The 24,764-nt window shown below is 39.1% G+C and overlaps 1 protein-coding gene across 4 annotated transcripts in view; it reads right to left on the bottom strand.

Moving 5' to 3' along the window:
* cadm2a (cell adhesion molecule 2a) overlaps positions 1-24,764 on the bottom strand; it is a 604,121-nt gene that overhangs the window by 363,978 nt on the left and 215,379 nt on the right. The window contains exon 1 of one of the 4 annotated variants that reach the window (XM_067434033.1): positions 16,908-16,986. The exons of the other annotated variants lie outside the window; for them this stretch is intronic. The gene's annotated coding sequence lies outside the window, so the exon portion shown is untranslated. Of the gene's footprint in view, positions 1-16,907; positions 16,987-24,764 lie in introns of those variants that run through there. 4 annotated transcript variants of the gene reach the window in all.

Here is a 24,764-nt window from a genome sequence, read left to right as displayed (position 1 = left end):
TGTTCATTTCCCCATGATGCATCATTTTCCAGCTAAAACTGCTCGGGCAGACCAAACCGTAAGTCGTAGAGACTTGAAACTTTCAGGGCTGGTAGTACTCACAACCACTGCAGACGTCACCGAAGCCCGCCCCGATCGGCCTGACGGGGGCGCTACAGCGATCAAAAGTACGAAACGGCGACCAAAAGTACGAAACGGCTCATAACTCCTCAACCGTAAGGCTTAGCCTCGAGTGTCTTATATTGCTGGAATCCTTGGCTCGAGACGGACAAAATGCATGCCCCGGATTGGCTCGGAATAGTGGGAAAAAATTCAGGTATTTCGGGTTTTTTGCAAAACCTACTTTTGCCAACTAGTCCTAGGTTTTTGGCCCAACCGGAACCAAACCAGCACAGCGAGATTCTCTGGAGTCTAATTGTCAAAAGTCATTTAAAAAAAACGGAAATTTGGGTTCCTGGACCCTAAAGGCCGCCAAAACGTTGGAAGGGGGAGTAGCCCCTTTTACTAAATTGGCTAAAACTCGTGAACGGAATGAGGTATTTTCACCAAACTCAGCACGCCTATGTAAGAGCTCATTCTGTGGCCAAGTGAAAAAGGACGTGGGGACCGGCCACTTGGTGGCGCTATAATGGTTAAAAAGGGGTCAAAATGATGTATTTCTATGGAAAATCCCATTAAAGGCCTGAAAGCGGCCCTCTTCCTGCCTGATTGGCATACAGCTTTACGAAATCACGCGTGCGCATGCGTCACGTGACCCTAAAGAGGCTTGCAGACTTTTATGGCCGCCGGGGCGCTTTAACTGTTAAATTGGTGAAAACAAATGCCCTATTATTATCCTATGCAAATTGACATTTAAATGACTAAAAATTGCCTGCTCTGCGCAGAACTTCACCAAATCGGCTGGGCATGTGCGCCGCATTATTGTAAAGACGCGTGCAAACTTTGGCGGAGATCGGGCCCTCCAACTGTTAAACTGGTGAAAAACAAATGCCCTATATTATCCTATGCAAAATGACATTTAAATGACTAAAAATTGCCTGCTTTGTGCAGAACTTCACCAAATCGGCTGAGCATGTGCGCCGCATTATTGTAAAGACGCGTGCAAACTTTGGCGGAGATCGGGCCATCAGTAGAGGCATACCAGTTTAAAAGGTAAAAAAATAAATAAATAAAAACACCCCATTTTCATGATAAATGAGCTGAAAATGCAAAAATTGACCTTTGACCTCTGCGATGCACATGTCACCAGGCTTGATAAAGTTTTAGCAACCAGCAGCTCAAAACTCAAGTGCTCAAACCCTATGGTCTATTTTTTATAGGCCTTTTTATACCCTTTTTATTGCCTTTTTATTAGGGGCCAAGCACCGAAGGTGCGGAGGCACCTATTGAAACCGTTGTCGCACTTTCTTCTTCCGCCATGGAGGTCTATGGCAGCCCATAGAACCGATTGCGGGAAAGTTGTAACGATTTGACATTCTGATAGAGGGCAGTCCCAACATTAAATACACCAATTTTGGTGTCTCCAACTCAATCCCTCTAGCGCCACCACCTGTCCAAAGTTGCACTCATGTTTATGCTAATAACTTTTGAACCTTAAGGGCTAGAAACAAAATTCTTGTTTCCTCAGATTTCTGAGCTCCTGCCAATCCGAAAGCACCCTATGACGTCATTTCCGACATTATATGTTTCCCGCCATTTTGAATTTCCCCAAAATCCTACTTTTGCGAACTCGTCCTAGACTGTTCGTCCGATTTGCATGAAAATTGAACCAGATCATCTTCAGCCAGTGTCGACAAAAAGTTATGGAATTCAAGTTGATTCGTCAAATCTTTTCCGTTAAACGCGCAAACAAATTTTACGTAGCGCTTGCGAAAACAGACGTATGGCTGTATCTCCGCAACGCTTTATCGTATTCAGACCAAACTTGGTACATGTTGGCACAAGCATGTCTTGAGGCAACCTGCTGCGTTTCGGCGCAGCGCCACCTACTGGCCCGGAGATAGGAAAAATGGCTATTTTTGCTTTTTTTTGCTGAACCGTTTGCCCAAAAATCACAAAAGTGGTCTCGTCAGATTCGAGACGTCATGCCGAGTCGACTGATGTCCAATTTTACCATGTCGGCCATTTTGGCTGTCGGCCATCTTGAATTATGTGCCAAAATGCTGTATTTTATGAACGCATGAACGGATTGTTACGAAACTCGGCATGGGTCATCACCACGATGCCCTGAAGTAGCCTGAGAAGTTTCGAAACAGCGCCACCTAGTTGAGATTTTTTTTAAAAAGTGCTTATAACTTTGGGTGTGGTTGACTTATTTTCACGGGACTCATCTCCTTAGACTCCTGAATCGTTGCCGAGTCCAACGATACCACACTTGCCATGTTTCTGCGTATGGTTTGTGCACCGTTGTAATTTAGCGCTTTAAGAAAATTAGCCGATATCTTCGAAACCACTGGTCCGATCGAGACGAAACCAGCGTCAGAAGTTCGGAAACATAGGTCGCTAGGCACAGTCGTGAGGCCAAATCTCAAAATTTTGATAGTAAGGGGTAGTAAAATCCAATCAAAGTCAGGCGTCAGGCTGAAACCCTATTGGAACTGTTCATTTCCCCATGATGCATCATTTTCCAGCTAAAACTGCTCGGGCAGACCAAACCGTAAGTCGTAGAGACTTGAAACTTTCAGGGCTGGTAGTACTCACAACCACTGCAGACGTCACCGAAGCCCGCCCCGATCGGCCTGACGGGGGCGCTACAGCGATCAAAAGTACGAAACGGCGACCAAAAGTACGAAACGGCTCATAACTCCTCAACCGTAAGGCTTAGCCTCGAGTGTCTTATATTGCTGGAATCCTTGGCTCGAGACGGACAAAATGCATGCCCCGGATTGGCTCGCCCTTCAGGCGCCAATTTCGAGATATTTTAGGTTTTTTGTAAAACCTACTTTTGCAAATTACTCCCAGCTTATTTGACTGATCGGAACCAAACCACTGCAGAAATGTTCTCTGGAGAGAGACTATCAATAATTATAAAAAAAAAAAAACATTTTGATTTATGGTTGCTAAGGGGAGCCAAAATGTTTGATGTGACAGGGACCTTATTTAATAAAATGGCTATAACTTGTGAACAGAACGAGATATTTCCACCAAATTAAGGTCACGTGTGAGTGAGATCAGTCTGAGATCACATGAAAAAAATCGCAACGATTGATCACTTGGTGGCGCTATAACAGGGGAAAAACTCATGAAACTGGCAATATACGCACCCAAACATTAGTCAGATGAAAATGGGCATTCATTGTCTTTATCCTTGGTGCCATGATAGTCTATGAGGACAATGGCGTATCACAAACAAAGCATACTTCATTGGCGCAATGCCCTGAAGGAGCCTGAGAATTTTCAAGCCAGTGTTTTTCACAGTATTCACCTCATTAGACTCCTGAATCCTTGCCGAGTCCAATAATACCAAACATTCCTGGTTTCACCTCATGGTTTGTAAAAAGGTGTACTTTAGCACCTAAAAAACCTTTGCGAATGTAGGAAACAGTTAGTCCAATTAAAACAAAACCACAATAGGAAATTCTGAATACTTACATAGGTCAATAGCTAAACAATAATGACCAAAACAAAGCCAAAATTTTGGAAGAAAAAAAAAATCCAATCAATGCAGCCCATGCTCTCAAATATATTTTGCTATAACTTTAAAAGAAAATTAGATATTTACAACAAATTTGACATATATTTATGGACCCCTTTGAGGACACCTAAAAAAGCTATGATATTATATTTTTCCTTAGTTAATTTACCCATGAATGCTCTTTCCCATCTATGATCTAAGTTTATTTGTTTATTTGGATTCCCATTAGCCAATACCTAGGCAGTGACTACTCTTCCTGAGGTCCCAAAAAGTAAAAAATACAAAACTACATTGAAGCTGCAAGAGGAATAAAAGGGTCCTCGCAACTGTGCCACCACTACCTTGTGGTTGTAGGAACACAGAGCACGGTGGGCAATATGCATTTAAGTATATAAAAATAGGAGGACTATATCAATCATTTGTATTTACCACACTTCCTGCTACTGGGCTGTACTCTGATCAGAGGGTGGACCTGTGCCAGGACATGACCAATGCATCCCTGAAATGTCTGAAGAGAGTGTGTCAATTAAACTCTGCCCTGTAAATGCAGACTCGAAAAGACATCCTTATAAACCTGTCTCCGGCACGACAACTCCAATCTATCAAATGATCTTACGAATATCTATTTATCTAATATGACTTCTGAACTGTAATGTTGCCAGTTTAAAAGGTAAAAAAATAATCATACACTGTTATACGCAAAATAATAATCATACACTGTTTGTTCGTCGGCCAGAGGAGAACTGGCACCCCGACTTAGCCTGGTTTCTCCCAAGATTTTTTTATCTCCATCCTGGCCCTGAAGGAGTTTTGGTTCCTTGCCACCGTTGCATTTGGGTTGGCTTGCTCAGTTGGGGACACCTAAATTTCAACTATATTACTGATCTGCCCGCATTGACACTACATGATAATTGAAATTAGCTGGATAACATCACCAGTTTCAACAGAGCAGTTGTACAAAATCTGTTGCATTATTTTCCTGTTAAAACTGTGAAGCTGCTTTGAAACTGGACTTGTTAAAAGTGCTATATAAATAAAGGCGACTTGACCAGCTAGTGGCACTATGAATAACTAAAATTTTGCCGAAACATCAGACTTTGTCAGGATACCACGGACATGTTCAACAAAACTCAAGATCTTTGAAATTTAACATCATTAAGTCTATTAACTATTAGACTGACCAAATATGATGTTGTTTTGGTTCAATCTTAATAAGTAGTTAATCATAATTTACTCTTGCCCACAGGTGACAATATAACTGACTAAATATTGACATGTAGACCAGCCATCAGTGCTCGGGCCCACAACAATAAAATGAAACATACAAATTCCATTAAATGTCCCTTCCTTTTAAAATTCATTTTACTTCTTAAAATATGTAATATCTAATAGTAGTTCATTCTATATTTTCATTCCGATCGAGACGAAACCAGCGCCGGAAGTTCGGAAACATAGGTCGATAGCTATACACTAATTCCCAAATGTCAAAATATTGATAGTAAGGGGTAGTAAAATCCAATCAAAGTCAGGTGTCAGTCATTTTTTACGTGTTTTTTTCATACAACTGTTTATAACTCCAAAACAAAATGAGATGTTTTCACCAAACTCGACACACATATGTATGGGCTCACTCTGAGGACATATAAAAAATGGTGGGATTGTGCCTCTTGGTGGCGCTATAATAGAACCAAACATGAAATTCCCATTGACTTCAATGCAGTATTAGGGTATAAAATGCATATGCTATACTTTACGAATGCATTAGTGTATAATTACAAAACTCAGTATGTGTCTTCCGCTCTATGTCCTGAAGGTACTCAAAAAGTTTTCGGGCAACGCCACCTTGTGGTCAAAAGTTGTAATAAAGTGTACAAAAATGCTAATAACTTTTGATTAAATTAGCCTATTGCAATGAGACTGGTTATAAATCATTCTATGGCTCATGCCGAGAACATAGATACCAATTTTTCCCATATTTGGCAAACCTCTCTCCCCTCTATCTTGTTACTGGTTAAAAACCTACTTTTTCAAACTCATCCTAGACCGTTTCTCCAATTTTCACCAAAATTAAATCGTATCGTCTCCAGACCATGTGAACAAATAATTATGGATTTCGTGTTGATAGACAAAACAGCTGTATCTCTGCAATGCTTTGACATATTGACACCAAACTTTGCATGTGTCATTGTCTCCTCAATCTGACTACACCACATCAGTTTAGTAACAGTGCCACCTATTGGTCGAAAATGATAAACCATTAAATCATTATTATTGACTGTATTTAAAATTGTACTGCTTTTTTGCCTAAAATCAACTTAATAATTCTTTAATGGCTCATTGTTGCAGTTGGTTTGACACTTCCAGCCATGCTGGCATGTCTTGTCTTCTTCTTTGCGCTTGGCCCCGACAATTGCTGCTTGCAGCTATATTTATTATTATTATTAGGGGCCAAGCACCGAAGGTGCGGAGGCACCTATTGAAATCGTTAGTGTTCCTATTATTATTATTCTGCTTCTTCTTCTTCTTCTTCTTCTTCTTCTTCTTCTTCTTCTTCCGCCATAGGAGTCTCTGGCAGCCCATAGAACCGTATGGTAAAAAGTTGTGAAATTTGGCACACTCATAGAGGCCAGTCTGAGCTGTCACTATAGCAAATTTGGTGCCTCTAACTCAATCCCTCTAGCGCCACCACCTGTCCAAAGTTTCACTCATATTTATGCTTATAACTTTTGACCCCTAAGGGCTAGAAACAAAATTCTTTTTTCATCGGATTCCTTGGCTCAAGCCGATTCGATTTCACCCTATGATGTCATTTTCCGGTATGCAAATTTTCCCGCCATTTTGAATTTTCTGAAAAACCTACTTTTTCGAACTCCTCCTAGGCCGTTGCTCCGATTCTCACGAAAATTGAAACAGATCATCTTCAGAGCATGTTGACAAAAAGTTATGGAATTCAAGTTGATTCGTCCAATCGTTTTCAATAAACGCACAAACAAATTTTACGTGGAGGTTGCAAAAACACACTAAAGGCTATATCTCCGCAACGCTTTATCGTATTCAAACCAACCTTGGTACATGTCATCACAAGCATGACTTGAAGCAACATGCAGCGTTTCGGCGCAGCGCCACCTACCTGTCCGGAGATACGAAAAATGCCTATTTTGGCTTATAACTTCTGAACCGTTTATCCAAAAATCATAAAATTGGTCTCATTAGATTCAGGGCGTCATGCCGAGTCGACTGATATCCAATTTTACCATGTCGGCCATTTTGGATGTCGGCCATTTTGAATTATGTGCAAAAATGCTGTATTTTATGAACGCATGAACAGATTGTTATGAAACTTGGTATGGGTCATCACCACGATGCCCTGAAGTAGCCTGAGAAGTTTCGAAACAGCGCCACCTAGTGGAGAATTTTTTTTTTCAAACGCTTATAACTTTGGGTGTGGTTGACATATTTTGATGGGAGTGTGTTTTTTGGTCTCCTGAATCCTTGCCGACTCCAACGATACCAGACTTGCCAGGTTTCGGCATATGGTTTGCGCAGAGTTGTAATTTAGTGCTTAAAAAACATTTGCTGATATCTTCGAAACCGCTAGTCCGATCGAGACGAAACCAGCCTCAGAAGTTCGGAAACATAGGTCGATAGCTATACGCTAATGCCCAAATCTCAAAATATTGATAGTAAGGGGTAGTAAAATCCAATCAAAGTCAGGTGTCAGTCATTTTTTACGTGTTTTTTCATATAAATGTCTATAACTCCAAAACAAAATGAAATATTTTCACCAAACTTGACACACATATGTATGGGCTCACTACGAGGACACATAAAAAAATTGGTGGGATTGTGCCTCTTGGTGGCGCTATAATAAAACAAAACATGAAATTCCCATTGACTTCAATGCAGTATTACGGTTTAAAATGCTAATGCTATAATTTAAGAATGCACTAGTGTATCGTTACAAAACTCGGTATGTGTCTTCCGCTCTATGTCCCGAAGATATTCAAAAAGTTTCGGGGCAGCGCCACCTTGTGGTCAAAAGTTGTAATAAAATGTACAAAAATGCTAATAACTTTTGATTAAATTAGCCTATTGTAATGAGACTGGTCATAATACATTCATTGGCTCATGCCGAGAAGATAGATACCAATTTTGCCATATTTTGCAAACATATCTGTGCTCCATCTTGTTATTTGTTAAAAATCTACTTTTTCAAACTCATCCTAGACCGTTTGTCCGATTTTCACCAAAATTGATCCGTATCGTCTTCAGACCATGCTGACAAATAGTTATGGATTTCGGATTGATAGACAAAACAGTTTTCATATACCACTGCAACAGAGTTGAGCCATGATGCAAAAATTACTCTTGAGGCTGTATCTCTGCAATGCTTTGACATATTGACACCAAACTTTGCATGTGTCATTGTCATCTCAATCTGACTAAACCACATCAGTTTCGTAACAGTGACACCTATTGGTCGAAAGTGATAAACCATTAAACCATTATTATTGACTGTATTTAAAATTTGACTGCTATTTTGCCTAAAATCAACTTAATAGGTCCTTAATGGCTCATTGTTGCAGTTGGCTTGAGACTTCCAGCCATGCTGGCATGTCTTGTCTTCTTCTTTGCGCTTGGCCCCGATAATGGCTGCTTGCAGCTATATTTTTTAAATTATTATTATGATTATTATTATCTGTGGCTTTGGAACGCAGTGTGCACTAGTTAGCTCCCCAGCTAGAGCCACCATATCCAACCCAGATAGCAATCAAATGTAATTTTACATGAGAGGAGGGATTGGAGGGATAAAAATGTTCTTCAATGTTTAGCACTTTTAGCAGTGCTTTATGTAGCTTTATGAAACAAAGAGTTTCCTGTAAAATTACACCAAAAGTGTGTATTGAGACCAGTGTATGTGACTATGGGAAGATGTATGTGGGTATGTGGGTATGTGTATGTGGGTATGTGGCTATGGGCAGAAATCCCCAAAAATGGTCCAAAAGCTATAAGGATGTTGAAGATATGGGGATCGATTTTGGACACAGCCAACGAGAAGAGTCTTAAACTGAATTCTACCTTTATTAAAATAGTTTGTCATTTGTCTTATGAGACAGCATGTTTTTCTTTGGTATTAACTCTAACAATAGATCAATCCAAAATGAAAAATATTGAAGATTAGCCTATAGTTTGTAAATTCATCAAATAAGCTGATTTTCTACAAACGCAGTTTATTCGGTATATTAAAGCATCTTCTTCATTGATATCCATTTTAAAAAGCCCTCTGGTCTTCTTTCCTGCATAACACAGCTTTAAACTTCAGCTAATCTCGGAGGTTTTCAATAAGTGGCTCTGAATGTGCACAGTTTATAAATATCTTATATTTTTAATGTACACTCTAAAAAATTCTAAGTAAAAAACAACCCAATGTTGGGTCAAATATGGACTAACCCAGCAGTTGGGTTGTTTTAACCCAGCGATTGGGTTGTCTTGAGCAAAAATTTAACCCAACCGCAGCATTAAAACAACCCAATCGCTGGGTTAGTCCATATTTGACCCAACATTGGGTTAAAACAACCCAGCATTTTTTAGAGTGTAAACAGTGCATATATCACTAGAAATTAGCAAATCAATTCAAGCAAAAGAAATACAATTTAAAATACAAAATACATTTTAAAACACATTTTGCATTCATACGTAAATTAAATTTAATTAAATATAGCTTTAAATTTGAAATTTAAATTAAAACATTTAAATTGTCTGTTTATTTGACGTGAACCATCAATTACAGTATATTTTATAAATTAATTGACTTATCTGATTTTGAATCATTAAAATACATTTCTATTATTATGCAAAGTGTGCAGAAATCACTAGTAGTTACCACATTTATTCACTTTTTTATTTTACCAATAAACTGTTAAATGATAATAATGAGTCACACATACGAATGTATGGGCCTCTGTAACAAGATATATCAGAGTGATATAACTCTCGGGGTCATTCTTTTGCTTGCAGCAATTGAGACGTCTCATAAATTGTTCAGTGATTCACAACCCTTCAAACTAACGAAGTGCCCCTCAAGAATCAGCAAAAGCATGTTAATAATTTCATCATAAACAATTTTGACCGTGGGTCACAAAGAGAGGACATGTACACAAATGGTCTCACCGCAGCTCATGATAAAGTAAGCTGGGTTGCATATTCAGGCAGAGATTCATATGTCTGAGACTCTTTCATTGAGATAAAACTCAATCAAAGCCTTTGTTGACTAATAGCCGTCTGTGACTGAATCCTCAATGTAAATGTGTCAGCTCAGGGTCAGCCACAAGGATTCTCTGTAATTGGCACTATTGAATAGAAGGCCTCGTCAGGAAAGCGAGGCTTTATTTCCATAGAGACGGCTCATCTGTTGCTATAGTTTCAACACAACTTAGTGTCTCTTCTTAAGGCTGAGGAGAAAACATGTAGTGTCCCTGAGGATGTCTTCTGAAGACGACGGGAAAAAAGCAAATATGTTTGCTCTGTCGGAGCCGGGGCGACTTATATTAAAGTCAAAGGCTTTCAAGGATTTAAAAGACCAAAAATGAATACTTTGATAAGCCGACACAACATTTTTTCACACAGTCCGCTATTTTATTTTTTATTTTTTATCAATGTGGCTGATTTTCTAGACACAGCCACTAGGCACAGCTAACACCTATAGTGTGGAAATAAAAGGAGGAGAGTCTTTAGAAAGCTAGAAGTAAGATATTCAAACAGAAATCTATCAGAAAGAGATTTATCAACATTTCAGAAGTCAATAACAAACCAGTGGAATTCTTGATCCATGAATTGCAATTTCACTAACTCATTTTCATACATATTTAAGGTCCATGCGAGTGCAAGCCATGCGAGTCAAAGGGATCTTCATCCAGACAATTCCTTATTTAACAATTCACTTCAGCTAATGCCCTGTGCCATGTCTCCAAAGGTGGCAACAAACTAACTAAATGGAAATGGAAATCAATGCTTCATCATGACATAATTAGAGAGGAACAAAGCCACAGGAGTTAAATGAGGACGTGATAGGTCAAACGCTCAATTGAGGAATAAAGATCATTGATATTCAGGTTCGTCAAATGGCTCATCATCGCGTCTAGTCACCTCCTACAAATTGCAGCAAAACACGGCGGTTGCTGTTTAATGGCCATTGGGGATGCAGTTGAACAAATGGAGCACGAATGTCATCATGGCGCATGCATCTAACAATTAAATACTAAAATCATAATCAAAACACTGGTGATGAGCAAGTAGCACATATAGGGCGAGCCTGAAAATGTCACGCTATTTATGACGGAGCTCAAACGTTGACCTTGCCTTGATACAGGCAGATATAATTGCATTTGAGCTTTGTAAAGGAAATTGAAACCGATCTCTGTTGATGTTTAGACCACTGGGTGAAGTCTCATTACATGGCTATTATAATTCATAAGGAGAGAAGGCTTAGAGGAGTGTTTGGGAGATTGGTTAATGACACCAGGCACTTCGGACCGCACTGATCCGTAATAAACTGACTGAACAGAAATCTGGAGCCATTAATGATGTTGATGTGCCCATTTCCCAAAGTTCCCAAAGGCAATGTCTGGCATGGAAGCATTGCCCTTCGGAAATAATACAATAAATAAAGCTGCATAGTTAAAACATGCAGCCGCTGAGCGAACGCACAGAGTAACGTCATAACATAATTTTGAACACACTTAAATGTATCTGATATGATAAACAGAGCTGTGTTACCTCATACTCATTGCCGGAAAACCGGAAATGGTGCCGACGACTGTTTCCCGTCATAATAAAAGTCCCGTTGTTCGTGAGCCGTGTGTTTCGTAATAATCGCTCCAGTGGCCGTGCTCAGCTCCTCAACATTCAGTCCTGCTCTGCTTCACACTACAGTAACGTTAATAATCGCATCCATGAACATGATTTCTGCCCGAGTCCTATCCCGATTCTTTTCCACCGGCTGTGAGGTGAAGACCACATGTCCCAAGATTCTGAGCTCAAACCTGCCGTCATCAAACTACACCTTTGTTTTGAATAGGCGCCCTCTAGCGGATGGAAAAATGACACAGTACAGCTTAAAGGCTGATTTATACTTGTGCATCGAACCTATGCTGTCGCCTCTATGCTGTAGGCTACACATCGGTTTTCATTTATACTTCTGCGTCATTGCAGAGGGAGCATGTGTAACCCCTGAGGGAGGGGTTCTAGAAGACCAATCACAGTGCTTGCGGTCAGCTCAGTCTTGATACAGTCTTTTACATTTTTGTAGAGGTGCGCATTGACATGTACTTACTTTTAAATTAATTTTAGTTAGTAGTATGTCTTAAGTGGACCATAGAAATGAAGTGTTACCCTATTAGACACAGTAAAACAAGTGATCGTATGTAAGCAGATGCAAATTGAAAATAACATTAAAGGGATAGTTCACTTTAAAATTAAAATTCTGTCATCCTTTACTCACCCTCAAGTTGTTTCAAACCTGTATGAATTTCTTCAGCTGAACACAAGGGAAGATATTTTGAAGAATCTCAGTAACCAAACCCATTGGACCCATTGAATTCCATAGTAGGAAAAAAAAATACTATGGAAGTCAATGGCTCGAGTTAACTGTTTGGTTACTGACATTCTTCAAAATATCTTCCCTTGTGTTCAGCTGAAGAAAGAAATTCAGACAGGTTTGAAACATCTTGAGGGTGAGAAAAGGATGACAGAATTTTCATTTTAAAGTGAACTATCTCTTTAAACTTAATAAAATGAGGACAGGACTGTGCAAACATCAGGGGTGTTGATGGACTTGATCTACTCCATCTGTGTTTGATCATCGCTCTGAATCTGATCTGGATACAGTCTTTCACAAAAACAGGATTTTCTCAGCTTTTTGTTCAAAATATTGCCTTTTTAAGTGTTGATAAAAAAGGAATGCATGAAGCTAGAATAAAAGGTTTTTTTGTTTTTGTTTGTTTGTTTAAAAGAAGAGGGTCAGCTCTTTCTTTTGATATATTGCATGCTTAGATATTCATAAAACAAAATATTCTATGGGCTATTCATTTTTGTGTGAAAATGGTCAACCCTGAGGTGGCTGGCAGCTTATTTTTTAAACGCTAATGGGGAAAGGGTTAAATAGTATCAAGCTATTTGTACATAAATCATTAAATTATTTACAGTGAAACAAGTGAGCATTCCCTGAAGCCCCTATGCGACTCATTCATCATTTGTTGATATTAATTTAAATACTTTCTTGTTAGTTGTTATTAGTCATGTTCCTCAGGGTGTATCTTATGTCAGACAGTTAATGTTTATTTCATTATATTTGTTTTGTGCATTACCCTAATGTTGTTCTGCATTTGTTTATAATTAAAAACTGTAAAGTATACAGTATGGTAAACCAAATGTCATACAGTGCCGGCACATATGCTGTCATTTGACTATTACTGTAGAGTTCAGCTGGTTTTAACAGTAAACTGAACAGTATTTGTTTCCCTACGGTATACAAATAATGCATCATGTTACATAAAGTGAGAAAAAAGACCATGTTTTACCAAACAGGGAAAAAAGAAATTGCATAATTGCCTGCATCGCCTGCCTCAGCACTTAAACACAAACAGAATTTGGTGGGTGCTATTTTCTTGAACTCTGCGGTAATGTTTTTAAATGGGTTTAGTTGCTATGGTGAAGTGAAGGTGACGAGAAGAGATAAAAGAACGGGGGAAAAAAAGAGAACTAATGTAATTTCAGTAGCGTTTCCTTTGAGTGATGTGTGTTGTAATGGGGCGGTAATTGAAGAGGCCAGCTCTGAATCAATAGCAAAGCGGAGCATGCGGCATGAATCAGCCAAATCGTCCTTTATGACACGGCCACCGGTCTTCATAATGAACGAGCAGCGATGCTTAAATTGCCAACTGATTTCAGCTGTTACGGATACAGAGTACATCTGCGGTGTATGGAAGTGTGGTATGTACACAAACAGGGTAAATTAATAGAAATATTGAAACAGAAACCACAAAATTAATCCCCAGGTGAGGCGTTCCTCCTACATTCAGAGACATAGAGCAGATGGGATGTATGGTACTGGAAATCTAATCCAGACTGCTGGTGGTTCACATTAAACTTATGTAAACAGTATTTGTCTTTCTGTCCGGAACATGAGCTGCGAATAATCACAATGCGTTGTTCTGATGAAGTTTAATGCAGTTAGCTCCTGTTCTGTGAGCGTTCTCATCCAAAACTTCCGTCTGTTGAGGTCTCGTGTTCCAAATCTATTCGGGAACAGGTGGCTGCTGTTAAAACGCTCATCTCATCCTCTCTGATCGGCAGACACCAATCAGAAGACAAATTAAAAGAGACTACGAGCGCAGTGAGAGTCAGGCCATCTGTTATAGGTCAGTTTTGTCGTCCCTTCTTTGATTGGTCAGATCTGGAATTGGTCAACTGGTTGCCAAGGTGAGAAAACAGGCTGTTGAACATTAATCTCGCAAGAGAATTTTGACTATTAGCATTTCAGTATTTGGCATTTGAGTGTTAAGGTGTGATCACATTTACTGTTGCTTGGTAACATTTCTTGGTCGCTGTACACTCATTTCAATAGAAATCTGCACGATTTGGAAATAGATCACCAATATATGATTTTGTTCAAGTTAGTCAGATGAGTTTGAGTGACTTTTCTTTTGCCTGTAAAATGTAGCTGAAATTGCACCTTTAGAGAGTTTTATATTATGCAAATGACATTAATGTTATGCAAATCACGATACTAGCAACCAATAACAACTCAATGTCAGAGTGAATGCTCCATAGCTCCCAGAAGTGGCCAACCAATCAGACTGAAATGTGAATGTATGTAAATTAAATGTAGATTTCATCTGAATATGTTCATATACTATTATTTATCCATCTCCTCCGGGCATCAAGGAGGCTGATCTCTCCATCATCCTCAGAACAGGGAGATTTCTCAGCCTGCACAGCTTTTAAAGCAGAACTTTAGGACTAGAGGTATCTAATTAAAACAGGAAGCAAGATCTGTGACTGAATCATACAGTATATCAGCCTTCGGATCTAAGAGTGGTCGTTTCATTGGGCCAGTGGCTAATGGTGACCCTGGGTTGGACTTCCACTCAAGCGTGAGGGGGTAGAGAGTGGGAGCATTTTTTTTCTTTTGCCCCTTCAGATATAATTGGGAGTATAATTCGCCATGGTTGCCAGTCCACTTGGCCTTGCTTGGGTAATTGCTCCACATTAGTCATCTGCTCAGAAATGTAACTAGGCTCATACATTTTTAGGACATATAATTGTTTCTTTATCAATGTCTGAGTTTGTAGTATATATATATATATATATATATATATATATATATATATATATATATATATATATATATATATATATATATATATATACATATATATAAAACGTATGTATTTGCGAGAGTTTATATTTCTTATATCTCTCAATTTTGAGAAAAGACAGTTATATAATTATATACAGTTATATAGTCAGGATTGCACAATATACACATGCAATTGCATGATATAAAATAGCAATCACGAGTTTATATCTTGCAATTCTGACTTTATATTTCACAATTCTGACTTTATATCTCACAATTCAGACTTTATTATTATTCTGAGTAAAAAAGTCATAATTGCGAGATGTAAACTCACAATTGTGAGATAAAAAGTTGCAATTATCTTTTAAAATGTTTAATTCCTGAAAAAAAAGGATCACGGTTACCAACACTAAATTTTCAACATAAGATTAATGAGAATAATTAATTGCCATCGCAGGAATAAATGACAGTTTAAATACAGTATGTATTAAAATGGAAAACGGTTATTTTCAATTGAAATAGTATTTTAAATTTTTACTATTTGTATTTTTTTATGAAGGAAATGAGACTTCTTTCTAAAACATTAAAGGGTTATTCCACGTCAACTCAACCAGAGGTCCCCAGGTTTATCTTTATCTTTTCTTTCATTTTTTTTTTCTAGTGGAAGAAATACATAAATTAAGGCGGCTGCCAAAATATTAACTGTCATTAATGTATATTTACTGAGTAATTCACCGTTTTGTCGAGGGGGTCAAATTTACATTTTTGCAAATTACAGATGGCAGCATGATTATTTTATTTTCAGTGGGTCTGTTAGTTAAATCTGTTGACTTTAGCAAGCTTTGTTGCATTATGTGCCAGTGGTGACAAAAAAAAAAAAAACACAAATTAGACAAAGCACTTTGCCCCAAGTTTGCATGCCTGTAACTCAAGAAGTATGAGAGATATCCTAATGTCCTTTTAGATTCAGGTTCTTACCAAACTTTTCTTTTGGTCTCTTCATTTTAAAGGCCCTATAGGGTTCAAGCCCAGAGATATGGAGATGTTAATGCAGTTCCATTGGTAAATTGTACACATTTTGAATGGCCATAAATCAAATGTGGGCCTCTTTGCATGCAGCTGATACTTTTTTTTGTAACAGAAGAAAATAACAAATAATGCTACTTGGCAAAAGTGGAGTAAACACATCTGTTCGCACTGCTATTTGAGCTGAGTAATAAATGTACCGTGTTTCATTCTGCTTTTGGCACATAAACTGTATATTGACCGTTTATTGAATCTTGCAATTTTAGCCCTACTTTCCATAAACATATACATATGTACATTATATCCTAATACTACCCCTAAACCATACCAAAAAATATAAATAAATGTCCCCATTGCGCAAGGTTTACCAGGAAGACACACACAGCCACATTTAAAAACACACATTTACATTCTCTCGCCTCACTAATAACTTCCTGAGGAGTAATAGCCTCACTGAAAGATTTACAAAATGAGATCTCTTTATGTCCCAATTGCCGCTCTTTATCCATCCATCCATCGCTCTGTCGTTCCCCTCCTTACACACATGCCATGAGAAACCACTAATCTTAAGCTAAATATGTGAGAAAAATGAATTACAAGTGTCATCTTGAAGCTTAAGACCCATGTATTTCTCATTTAGACTACGGTTCCATCAACAGATCACTGATGCCCCCCAAAAATGTCTGACTACAGTTCATCATACGCCACCTGCTAATAATTCACACTCGGAGAAAGAGGTATTAGTTGCTACATCGCTTACATACTGCTTTTGAGTGTGTTGTGAAACAGTCCTTAGAGTGTTACATAAGATTGGTTCACAAGAAAGACGATGCTTATCTTGTGATGTGAATCTCCTCACAACTGCATCCAAGCCCTTTCTGTCCTCACCAGCAGGGGCTCGCTGCTAGAACACTAAAACAGCACGTCTCAAACATGAGTTCTCCAGCGCTTAAACGTTGGGCTCAGCAGGTCAATAGCAAGAGCTCTTACCTGTCAAGACAAAAGAGAAAGAAAAAAAACAGTCATAAGATAACACATAAGATTCAGAGTCAGGCACATTACTTCAACTTTTGTGGTAAGATTTTACTACAAACTAGTGTTGTATCAGTACTTTGATGAAGAAAACATCATGGGGCTGTCAAAAAAAGGTAATAATCCAATGTCAACGATTGCAATCAAGCTATATTAACCTTAATTATAAGTATTATAAACGTTATTGTTTATTGGATGGATGGATGGATGGATGGATGTGTATGTATGTGGGTGGGTGGATGCTCAGTTGGCAGTATAACCCAGAAAGCATAATCATATATTATAAAGTAATGCCAGCCAAAGAATGCTGCATTAATTGCATTAAATATTTTACCAAGCTAGACTGTATATCTGGTCAGGATCTACTCATTAAAACGCATACCTTTTGACATAAGTTATCCTGGACGTCATTCACTATCCTCCTCATCATTTTTTTTTTAAGTTAGACATCAACCTTCTTATTATTTCTCAACCCTTTCATTATAAACATTATAGCCAGATTTTTTTTTAAACATACCTGTTTTCCCATTTCTTTTGTGTAAAAATTGTACAGGGTCGCTAACAACCCGATGTGTGTAACAGTGCAAGTGTATATATTTTATTTTTTTTCCTGCACAAAATTCAGTGATTCTTTAAAGGTGCCCTAGAATGATTTGAAACAATGTTAAATTGTTCTCTGATATCTACATAGAGGATATGTGGCTCATTTAAGGGCAACAATTGTCCAGATACAGTTTTACAGGTCCATTTACAACCCTATAAATTGTCCCTAGGATGTAATGCTCTGTTTTTGCCTTATTTAGAAGAGTCATGAATATTAATGTTGAGCTCTGTTCTGATTGGCTTATTTCAGCAGCACACTGCAGTTCAGTTGTTCAGCGAAGCGGCTCGTAAGTCCTGACAGAACACAGACCGACTGAATAGCACTTTAAGCAGAACATCTCAAATGGAGATTGATAAAATGCAGCTTATTTGTTTATTGGTGTTTTCAGATCATCCGCGAGCGAGAGAGAGAGCTTGCATGCATATGGTTGCAAGATTGTACATTTTTAGATAAAACACGGATATGTGTTCTTTTCAACGAAAAGCTCTTATTGGAGGATTTAATGGGATTTAATGCTTGAAATGGGCCGAACAAACGAACGATCTTGAATTAAATTGTTGCGCTATTTTTATAAACATCAACCGAGACTGCTGACATTTTTTTGTCTGTGGGAAGGGTATAAAAAGTCCTCACATCCCCTGCATAGCCAGGAACAGGGCATTTGTGTCCATGAGAGCTGCCGTTTTTGCTATCCTCAAGTGTCTTTGTTTACCTGCAGTCCCAATGATTCGGCTCTGTCAGTTCCGCCTGATAATGCACATGTTCAGACAGATGCAAATGCTGGGGGCATACATATTAATGATCCCCCGCGATTGCGTCACATTTGCCGTTATGTTGAGAATCACTTATTTTTCCGTGGTGTTTTTCATGCAACTTTTTGAGACTCACAGTATGTGATGTCCATGTACTGAACTTATTTCACTATTGCAAGGTTAATTCAATTTTTCATTCTAAGGCACCTTTAAGTGTAATGAGTGTAATTCACCTTTACTCCACAAGGTGGCAATGTCTGATACACAATGATGAAGGGACATTTCACTCATAGTTACCACAGGCAGAAAACAAAAGAATTGGAAGAACCATCAGCAAAACTTGGAATGGCCCAGAGATTTACGGCAGAGCAAGTACTAATCAAAATCAAATATACGGTCACCGTCACTTGATGGTGGATCTGGTGAAGAAGCTGTCAGCGATTAAAGTATTTTTCGTAATAATGATTGATGAAACAATCATGTGTTTAAGGGTTAATGAAAAGCTATAGAATGAAACGGTTGTAATATTTAATCTGGTAAATAGAAATAGTTAATCTTATTCATTACTGCACCACACAGCCAAACTTAGCAGAATAACAACATTGTTGTCAAAGTCGGATACAAAATTTGCTCCATTTTATATCCATGCAACTCTGAACAGAAATTTGCATTTGGAGTCTTGCTAACGAATTCCACTTTCAAAAATGTATTTCTGTTAAAAGCCTTTGCCGTTTAGTGCATTCTGATATGTCTGCTCTCTGTGTATTGTGTACGAGTAGCATAGCAAACACACACTGTGCTCTCCGGGGCCGTTTTAGCCCTCAGGACAGCCCTTGTACCGCACTCCTGCTGCGGTCACTCATGGAAATGGTGAATAATGACCCTGAATTCAGTGCCATTGTCACAAAAACCTCCCTTTCTCTGCATGATTATAGGCCGCTCCCCTCGCCCCACCAGCAGACATTAAAAAGAAGCGTGCAGCCCCTTAATGAACAGTGACTGTCACAGCGGCCCGAGCATCCAAAGAGCATGCTAACCCTACGGCTGCTCAACAATCCTCCCCGCCAGGCTGTCAGTATGCCTGAGACCTTATAAGTGGCACTTTTTTTCCTCAATACACAACGTCACATTAAAGCTTTGTAGGGCGAATGGTACCCACACTTATCAGGACTTGGCATGCCAGCTAGCAGGAAGCCTCAGGACGCGGAGGACACCTATGGCATGCATTTTTAATACGCTCATAACTGCTACCCAAAGCCACGGAGTGGGTCTGGCCTTCTGCTGAGCTGAAGATTTACAGCCCTATACCTTCCGTTCCCATGCTGGAAATAACTGCTTTAACATAATCCATAAAGAAACACCAATAAAGGCAAAGTGGTAGCCTGCATTCTATTACTTATGCATTTGCCTGTGAAATGTTGTTTTTTCATTGGTTGCAGTAAGAGGGATGATGGGTTATTAAAAAGGCAAAACAAACATGATAAAGTGATAAAAACAAATTTTCTTTATTTTTCTCAAAATAAAAGACCTTATATGCGCTTGTGTGTGTGTGTGTGTGTGTGTGTAGATACATAATGTGAGAAAATTTGTTTTCTTTGCTTTTTTAAAATAAAATATGCTGATAGATTTTTTTCAACAACGACAACAAAAAATTCTATAATTATCACCATATTATAGCTAAATGAACATACTACTACAAAAGTTTCCATAAATGGCTAGAATAACAAGTGTGGGAACTATGACAGCCAGCACAGTGATCACACAGATGTCAACCAATTATAACAGAGAGGTTATTTACATATAAATGCCTTAAAGGAACAGACCACCTAATAATAACTTTGTATTCCACCGCCATTCCAACACTATCTCACGACCAATTCATACAACCTCACTCATATGAATTTGTACAATTTGTAGGTTTTAGGGCCAGGTTAGGGGTAGGCTATTTGTATGAAATCATACGAATTGACCAATTCGTCAAATACATTTGATTTAGCAAAAGAGTTAGAAAAAAAAAAAAAAAAAGAGTGAAGTCATACGAATTCATGAATTAGCCACCAAAATACGAGATCGACCATTCAGGTTTTGAAAGTGGAAAAATGTATCAATTATGAGTGAATATGAAAAACATAAAAGAAATATGATCTGAAAAATATAAAAATGTTCTTGTATCAAAACTTTGAGTATCCCATGGTAGCAGTCTGTGTAATTCTAAGGGTCAGAAAGAGGGTGGAAAATGGTCATGTAGAACTAAATTACAAGTTTTAGCATCAACTGATATTATAAACGTGCTTCAGGCGAAAAAATAAACTGCTACAAAAGTGTAGCATATGGCCCTTTAAAACATAAGGCAGTTTGGCTATTTGCCATAGGACAGCATGTTTTCTAACAGGGAGGGGAAAATCTGGAGTTTGTGCACGATGTGCTTCCCCTGGATTTGCGGATAGCTTTGGGTATATCGATCGAGGGGTGTTTTTGGATGTTTGGGAGCAGGCTGTGAGGAGCCTATGAAAGGTTATGTGTTGGAAAAGGTCTCGGCACTAGAGTGGAGCGCAGGTTTGTTTAGCTCTGCTTGTTCTGAATGCTAAAATAAGAGAGGAGGCTGCAGCATTCCTGGAGCCGCTATCAGTGCTGTCAGACCCGAAGCACTGCCGGAAAACTCTTAAAGTGTCTGTGCTACACGAGCCAATACACAGCAAAAACAAGCACATGGCTGCATGCATATACACACACGTGATCGCTCAAATTCAAGAACTTCAAATGCTTAGTTCAAATGGTTTGATGTGCAACTCTCTACAGAAGTATTGCAGCAAAATCACGTGAACGTACTGCAATTTTCACATGTTCTGACTTCATCCAGTGTCAGGCACACTTAACAGGAATTCATCTGCATTAAATGTGCTAAGCACCTCTTTGAATTTGTGAATGAAAGTGTGTAAACTCAACGTATATGACACATCTACACTTAAACATTCTCCTTGGTTCCTAGAGCATAGGGCTCATACATGTAAAGTGGCCCTTGAGGCTCGATCTCAAATGATGAACAGCACCTTTCGGACCCTTGTCAAATCTACAGAACTCCAAATGAGGATGGACAGTTACTGTGGCTGGAGCGCAAAGTGGGCAATTCATCAGCGTTTGTAGACGAATAAGGACAAATAGATGTGGGGGGTCACATCAGAGAGCACATCACCCCACAACAATGTACCCCGCTGAATGACTCGGGATAGGTTACTGGCCTTCTCCTCTGATTGGTCGAGACAGATAATTAAGTTGTCACCCTGGGCCCTCAGCGCAGCATGCTGGGCGAATGACACAGCGGGGGCTCTTGCTTGGCGCGCATATAGTTGATGTGGCCTTTTCAAACCTTGTCTCTCTCTCTCTCTCTCTCTCTCTCTCTCTCTCTCTCTCTCTCTCTCTCTCTCTCTCTCTCTCTCTCTCTCTCAGTGTGAAAGGTTCTGAAAGGCTGAATGAAGACGGTGACAGTAATAAGTGCAGGATATATGCTGCTGATAACTTGCCACTTAGCTTCTATATGTGCCATTAAATTAAATCTAACTGTGCTGCAAGCGTGGTGCAAAGTGTGTATTTAGTTAAGTTTCTTCTTACCCGTTGTTCTGTCATCACACTTCTTGCAAATATGGATTTTGCAACTGATTCTTCACCTTTTACATTCAAAACTATCCAAAATATTTAATTAATTCACCATAGATTTTTTTTTTTTTTTTTTTAACCAGTGCTTAATTATTTTTGGAGGCCTGTAAAAAACTGTAAATATAACTAAGCAAACAGGGTCTCTCCTGGTATTTTAGACCTTATTTCCTACAGGAGGCTTCTAGGGTGCTAGGCGTTCTGCATCGCCCCCTGTGGCTCAGTGTGGGCATTGCACGATATTAAAATGCTGACAAAGCACCACACTAGGCCAAAAGAAATCTCGTTCCTGTCCTGATGTGTAACCGCCTTTAGGTATTAGAGCAGTTTATCTGTGAGCCCTCAAGAGACAGACAGGACTGTGGAGTACTGGCTGAAGGACATTCAGAGAACTGAAATCGCATAAGACTAGACTCAAAGGAAGTAGCTTTGGAAAAATAACTACCATCCATGTGAAGAAGTCTATGAGATTTAATCTCAGAAGTGGCCCACAAAGCTAGAAATCAACAGCAGCTATATAAAACGTGTGTGTGTGTGTGTGTTCAATCCTGAGGAGCAGAGAGGTCATACTGTATCTGGCTGGCCAAAAAGTATGTGGACACATTTACATAACACCAACTTTGACAGACAGACAGATATATATATATATATGTAGGACAGACAGACATTTAGATGAATGGACATATAAGAACCACATGTGAAAAGAGGCAACACACACACACACACTCAACAGTGTATGCAGTCAGATAATAAAGCGACTGGTAATACTGTAAAGATAAAACGAATCATTCACACTTATCATAAAACCCACACCCAAATGAATTGCTTAGAGAGAGAGAGAGAGAGAGAGAGAGAGAGAGAGAGAGAGAGAGAGAGAGAGAGAGAGAGAGAGAGAGAGAGAGAGAGAGAGAGAGAGAGAGAGAGAGAGAGAGAGAGAGAGAGAGAGAGAGAGAGAGAGAGAGAGAGAGAGAGAGAGAGAGAGAGAGAGAGCGATCAGGTTTAAAAGAGATGGTTTGCAGGAGGTGTTTTCTGTATCTCTTTCAGACACAGTGGATAAGGGTGGGAAATGGTTTGCTTGTCTCTTAGCACAACAAGCTATAACATCTCATATATTTCATTGCCTCAAGTTTTTTTTTTCTTAAGTGGTTTCTTTTTCTGCAGTTGTGGTTGCCATAGCAATGGTGGGGATGAAGAGTAAGGCAGGATGGTGTGTGTGTAGGGGGGATGTTTGGAGAGAGTGCCAAGGGACCATAAACGCAGGTAATTTCTGCACCTGTTTTAAGTGATAACACACACGGTCCGAACACACAAACCTGCACACTCTCAAACACATTGGGGTATGTCTGAAACAGGAAACTGGTTAAATCTGAGGTAGTGGCTTCAAAGGTATTCCCACTTGCCTCCGAACTCATGGATTTCACAACCAACCAATCAGCTTAGCTGGAGGAGGCCGGATTGGCTCTTGATAGAAAATCAAAAGTCATTATATAAATACATTTGAGTTGTAAATAAGTTCCAGGACATCTAATTACACAACACCAACAAAATACATAAACTACAAATTGTGTGTGTGTGTGTGTGTGTGTGTGTGTGTGTGTGTGTATGTGTGTGTGTGTGTGTGTGTGTGTGTGTGTATGTGTGTATGTGTGTGTGTGTGTGTGTGTGTGTGTGTGTGTGTGTGCGCGCTTGTTTTTGTGAAATATCAGGACACAGATGTGTATAAATGACATGGGTATGACACAGGTATTACAAGGAGAGGGTGAAATATGAGGACATTCCCCATGTCCCCACTTTTCAAATGGTTTATAAATCATACAGAATAAGTTTTTTTGAGAACGTAAAAATGCAGAATGTTTGATGGGGCAGGGGTAGTGTAGGGGGATAGAAAATACGGTTTGTACGGTATAAAAACCATTACGCCGATGGAATGTCCCCACATTTCACAAAAACAAATATGTGTGTGTGTGTGTGTTTGAATATTATTTATGTCATACTATAAACAAGAGAAGACAACAAAAGACAAGGAGGGGAGGGGAAAGAAAAGAAGAGTAGAGACAAGATGATGAGAAGAGAGGAGACAAGACAATGAAAGATTAGACAGGTCGAGACAAGAGGAGAGACATGGATAAAAATGTTGAGGAAAGAGACAACGAGAAACAAGAGAAGGACAAGATGATAGAACAGAGAGGAGACAACATAATAGCAGAGACATAAGGAGAGAACAAAAGAGAGGAGGACATGAGACGGGATGACAGAAATGAAAGAGAAAGAAGAGAAGAGGTGAAGAGAGCAAAGGAGACAAAACTAGATGAGATGAGAGGCAGAAGAAGAGGAGACCTACAAAAAACAGGATGAGAAGAGAGGAGACGAGATATAAGACAAGGAAAGAGTTATGAGACAGGTTGAGGAAGAGGAGAGACACGGATACAAATGTTGAGGAACGAGAAGAGACAACAAGTAAAGATTATAAACTAAGAGTGGAGGGGAGAGGAGACTAAATGAGGTGAGGTAAGAGATGAGGAGACACAAGGAGAGGAGAGATGAAGAGAGGGAGCGAAGACTTAAAAGATGAGCCACAAAGAGATGAGGAGATGAGAATATTCTATTCCGTAATCATTTAGGAGAAGCTTTTATCCAAATGAGAAGAACGATAGAAGCAGTTAAACCAACAAAAGAGCAACATGTAAGTGCTGTGGCAAGTCCCAG

The sequence above is a fragment of the Pseudorasbora parva genome, chromosome 23, assembly GCF_024679245.1.
Source record: "Pseudorasbora parva isolate DD20220531a chromosome 23, ASM2467924v1, whole genome shotgun sequence".
Classification (NCBI taxonomy): Eukaryota; Metazoa; Chordata; class Actinopteri; order Cypriniformes; family Gobionidae; genus Pseudorasbora; species Pseudorasbora parva.
Note: the sequence above shows the minus strand (reverse complement) of the source record. Positions and strands in the feature narration are given on the sequence as shown.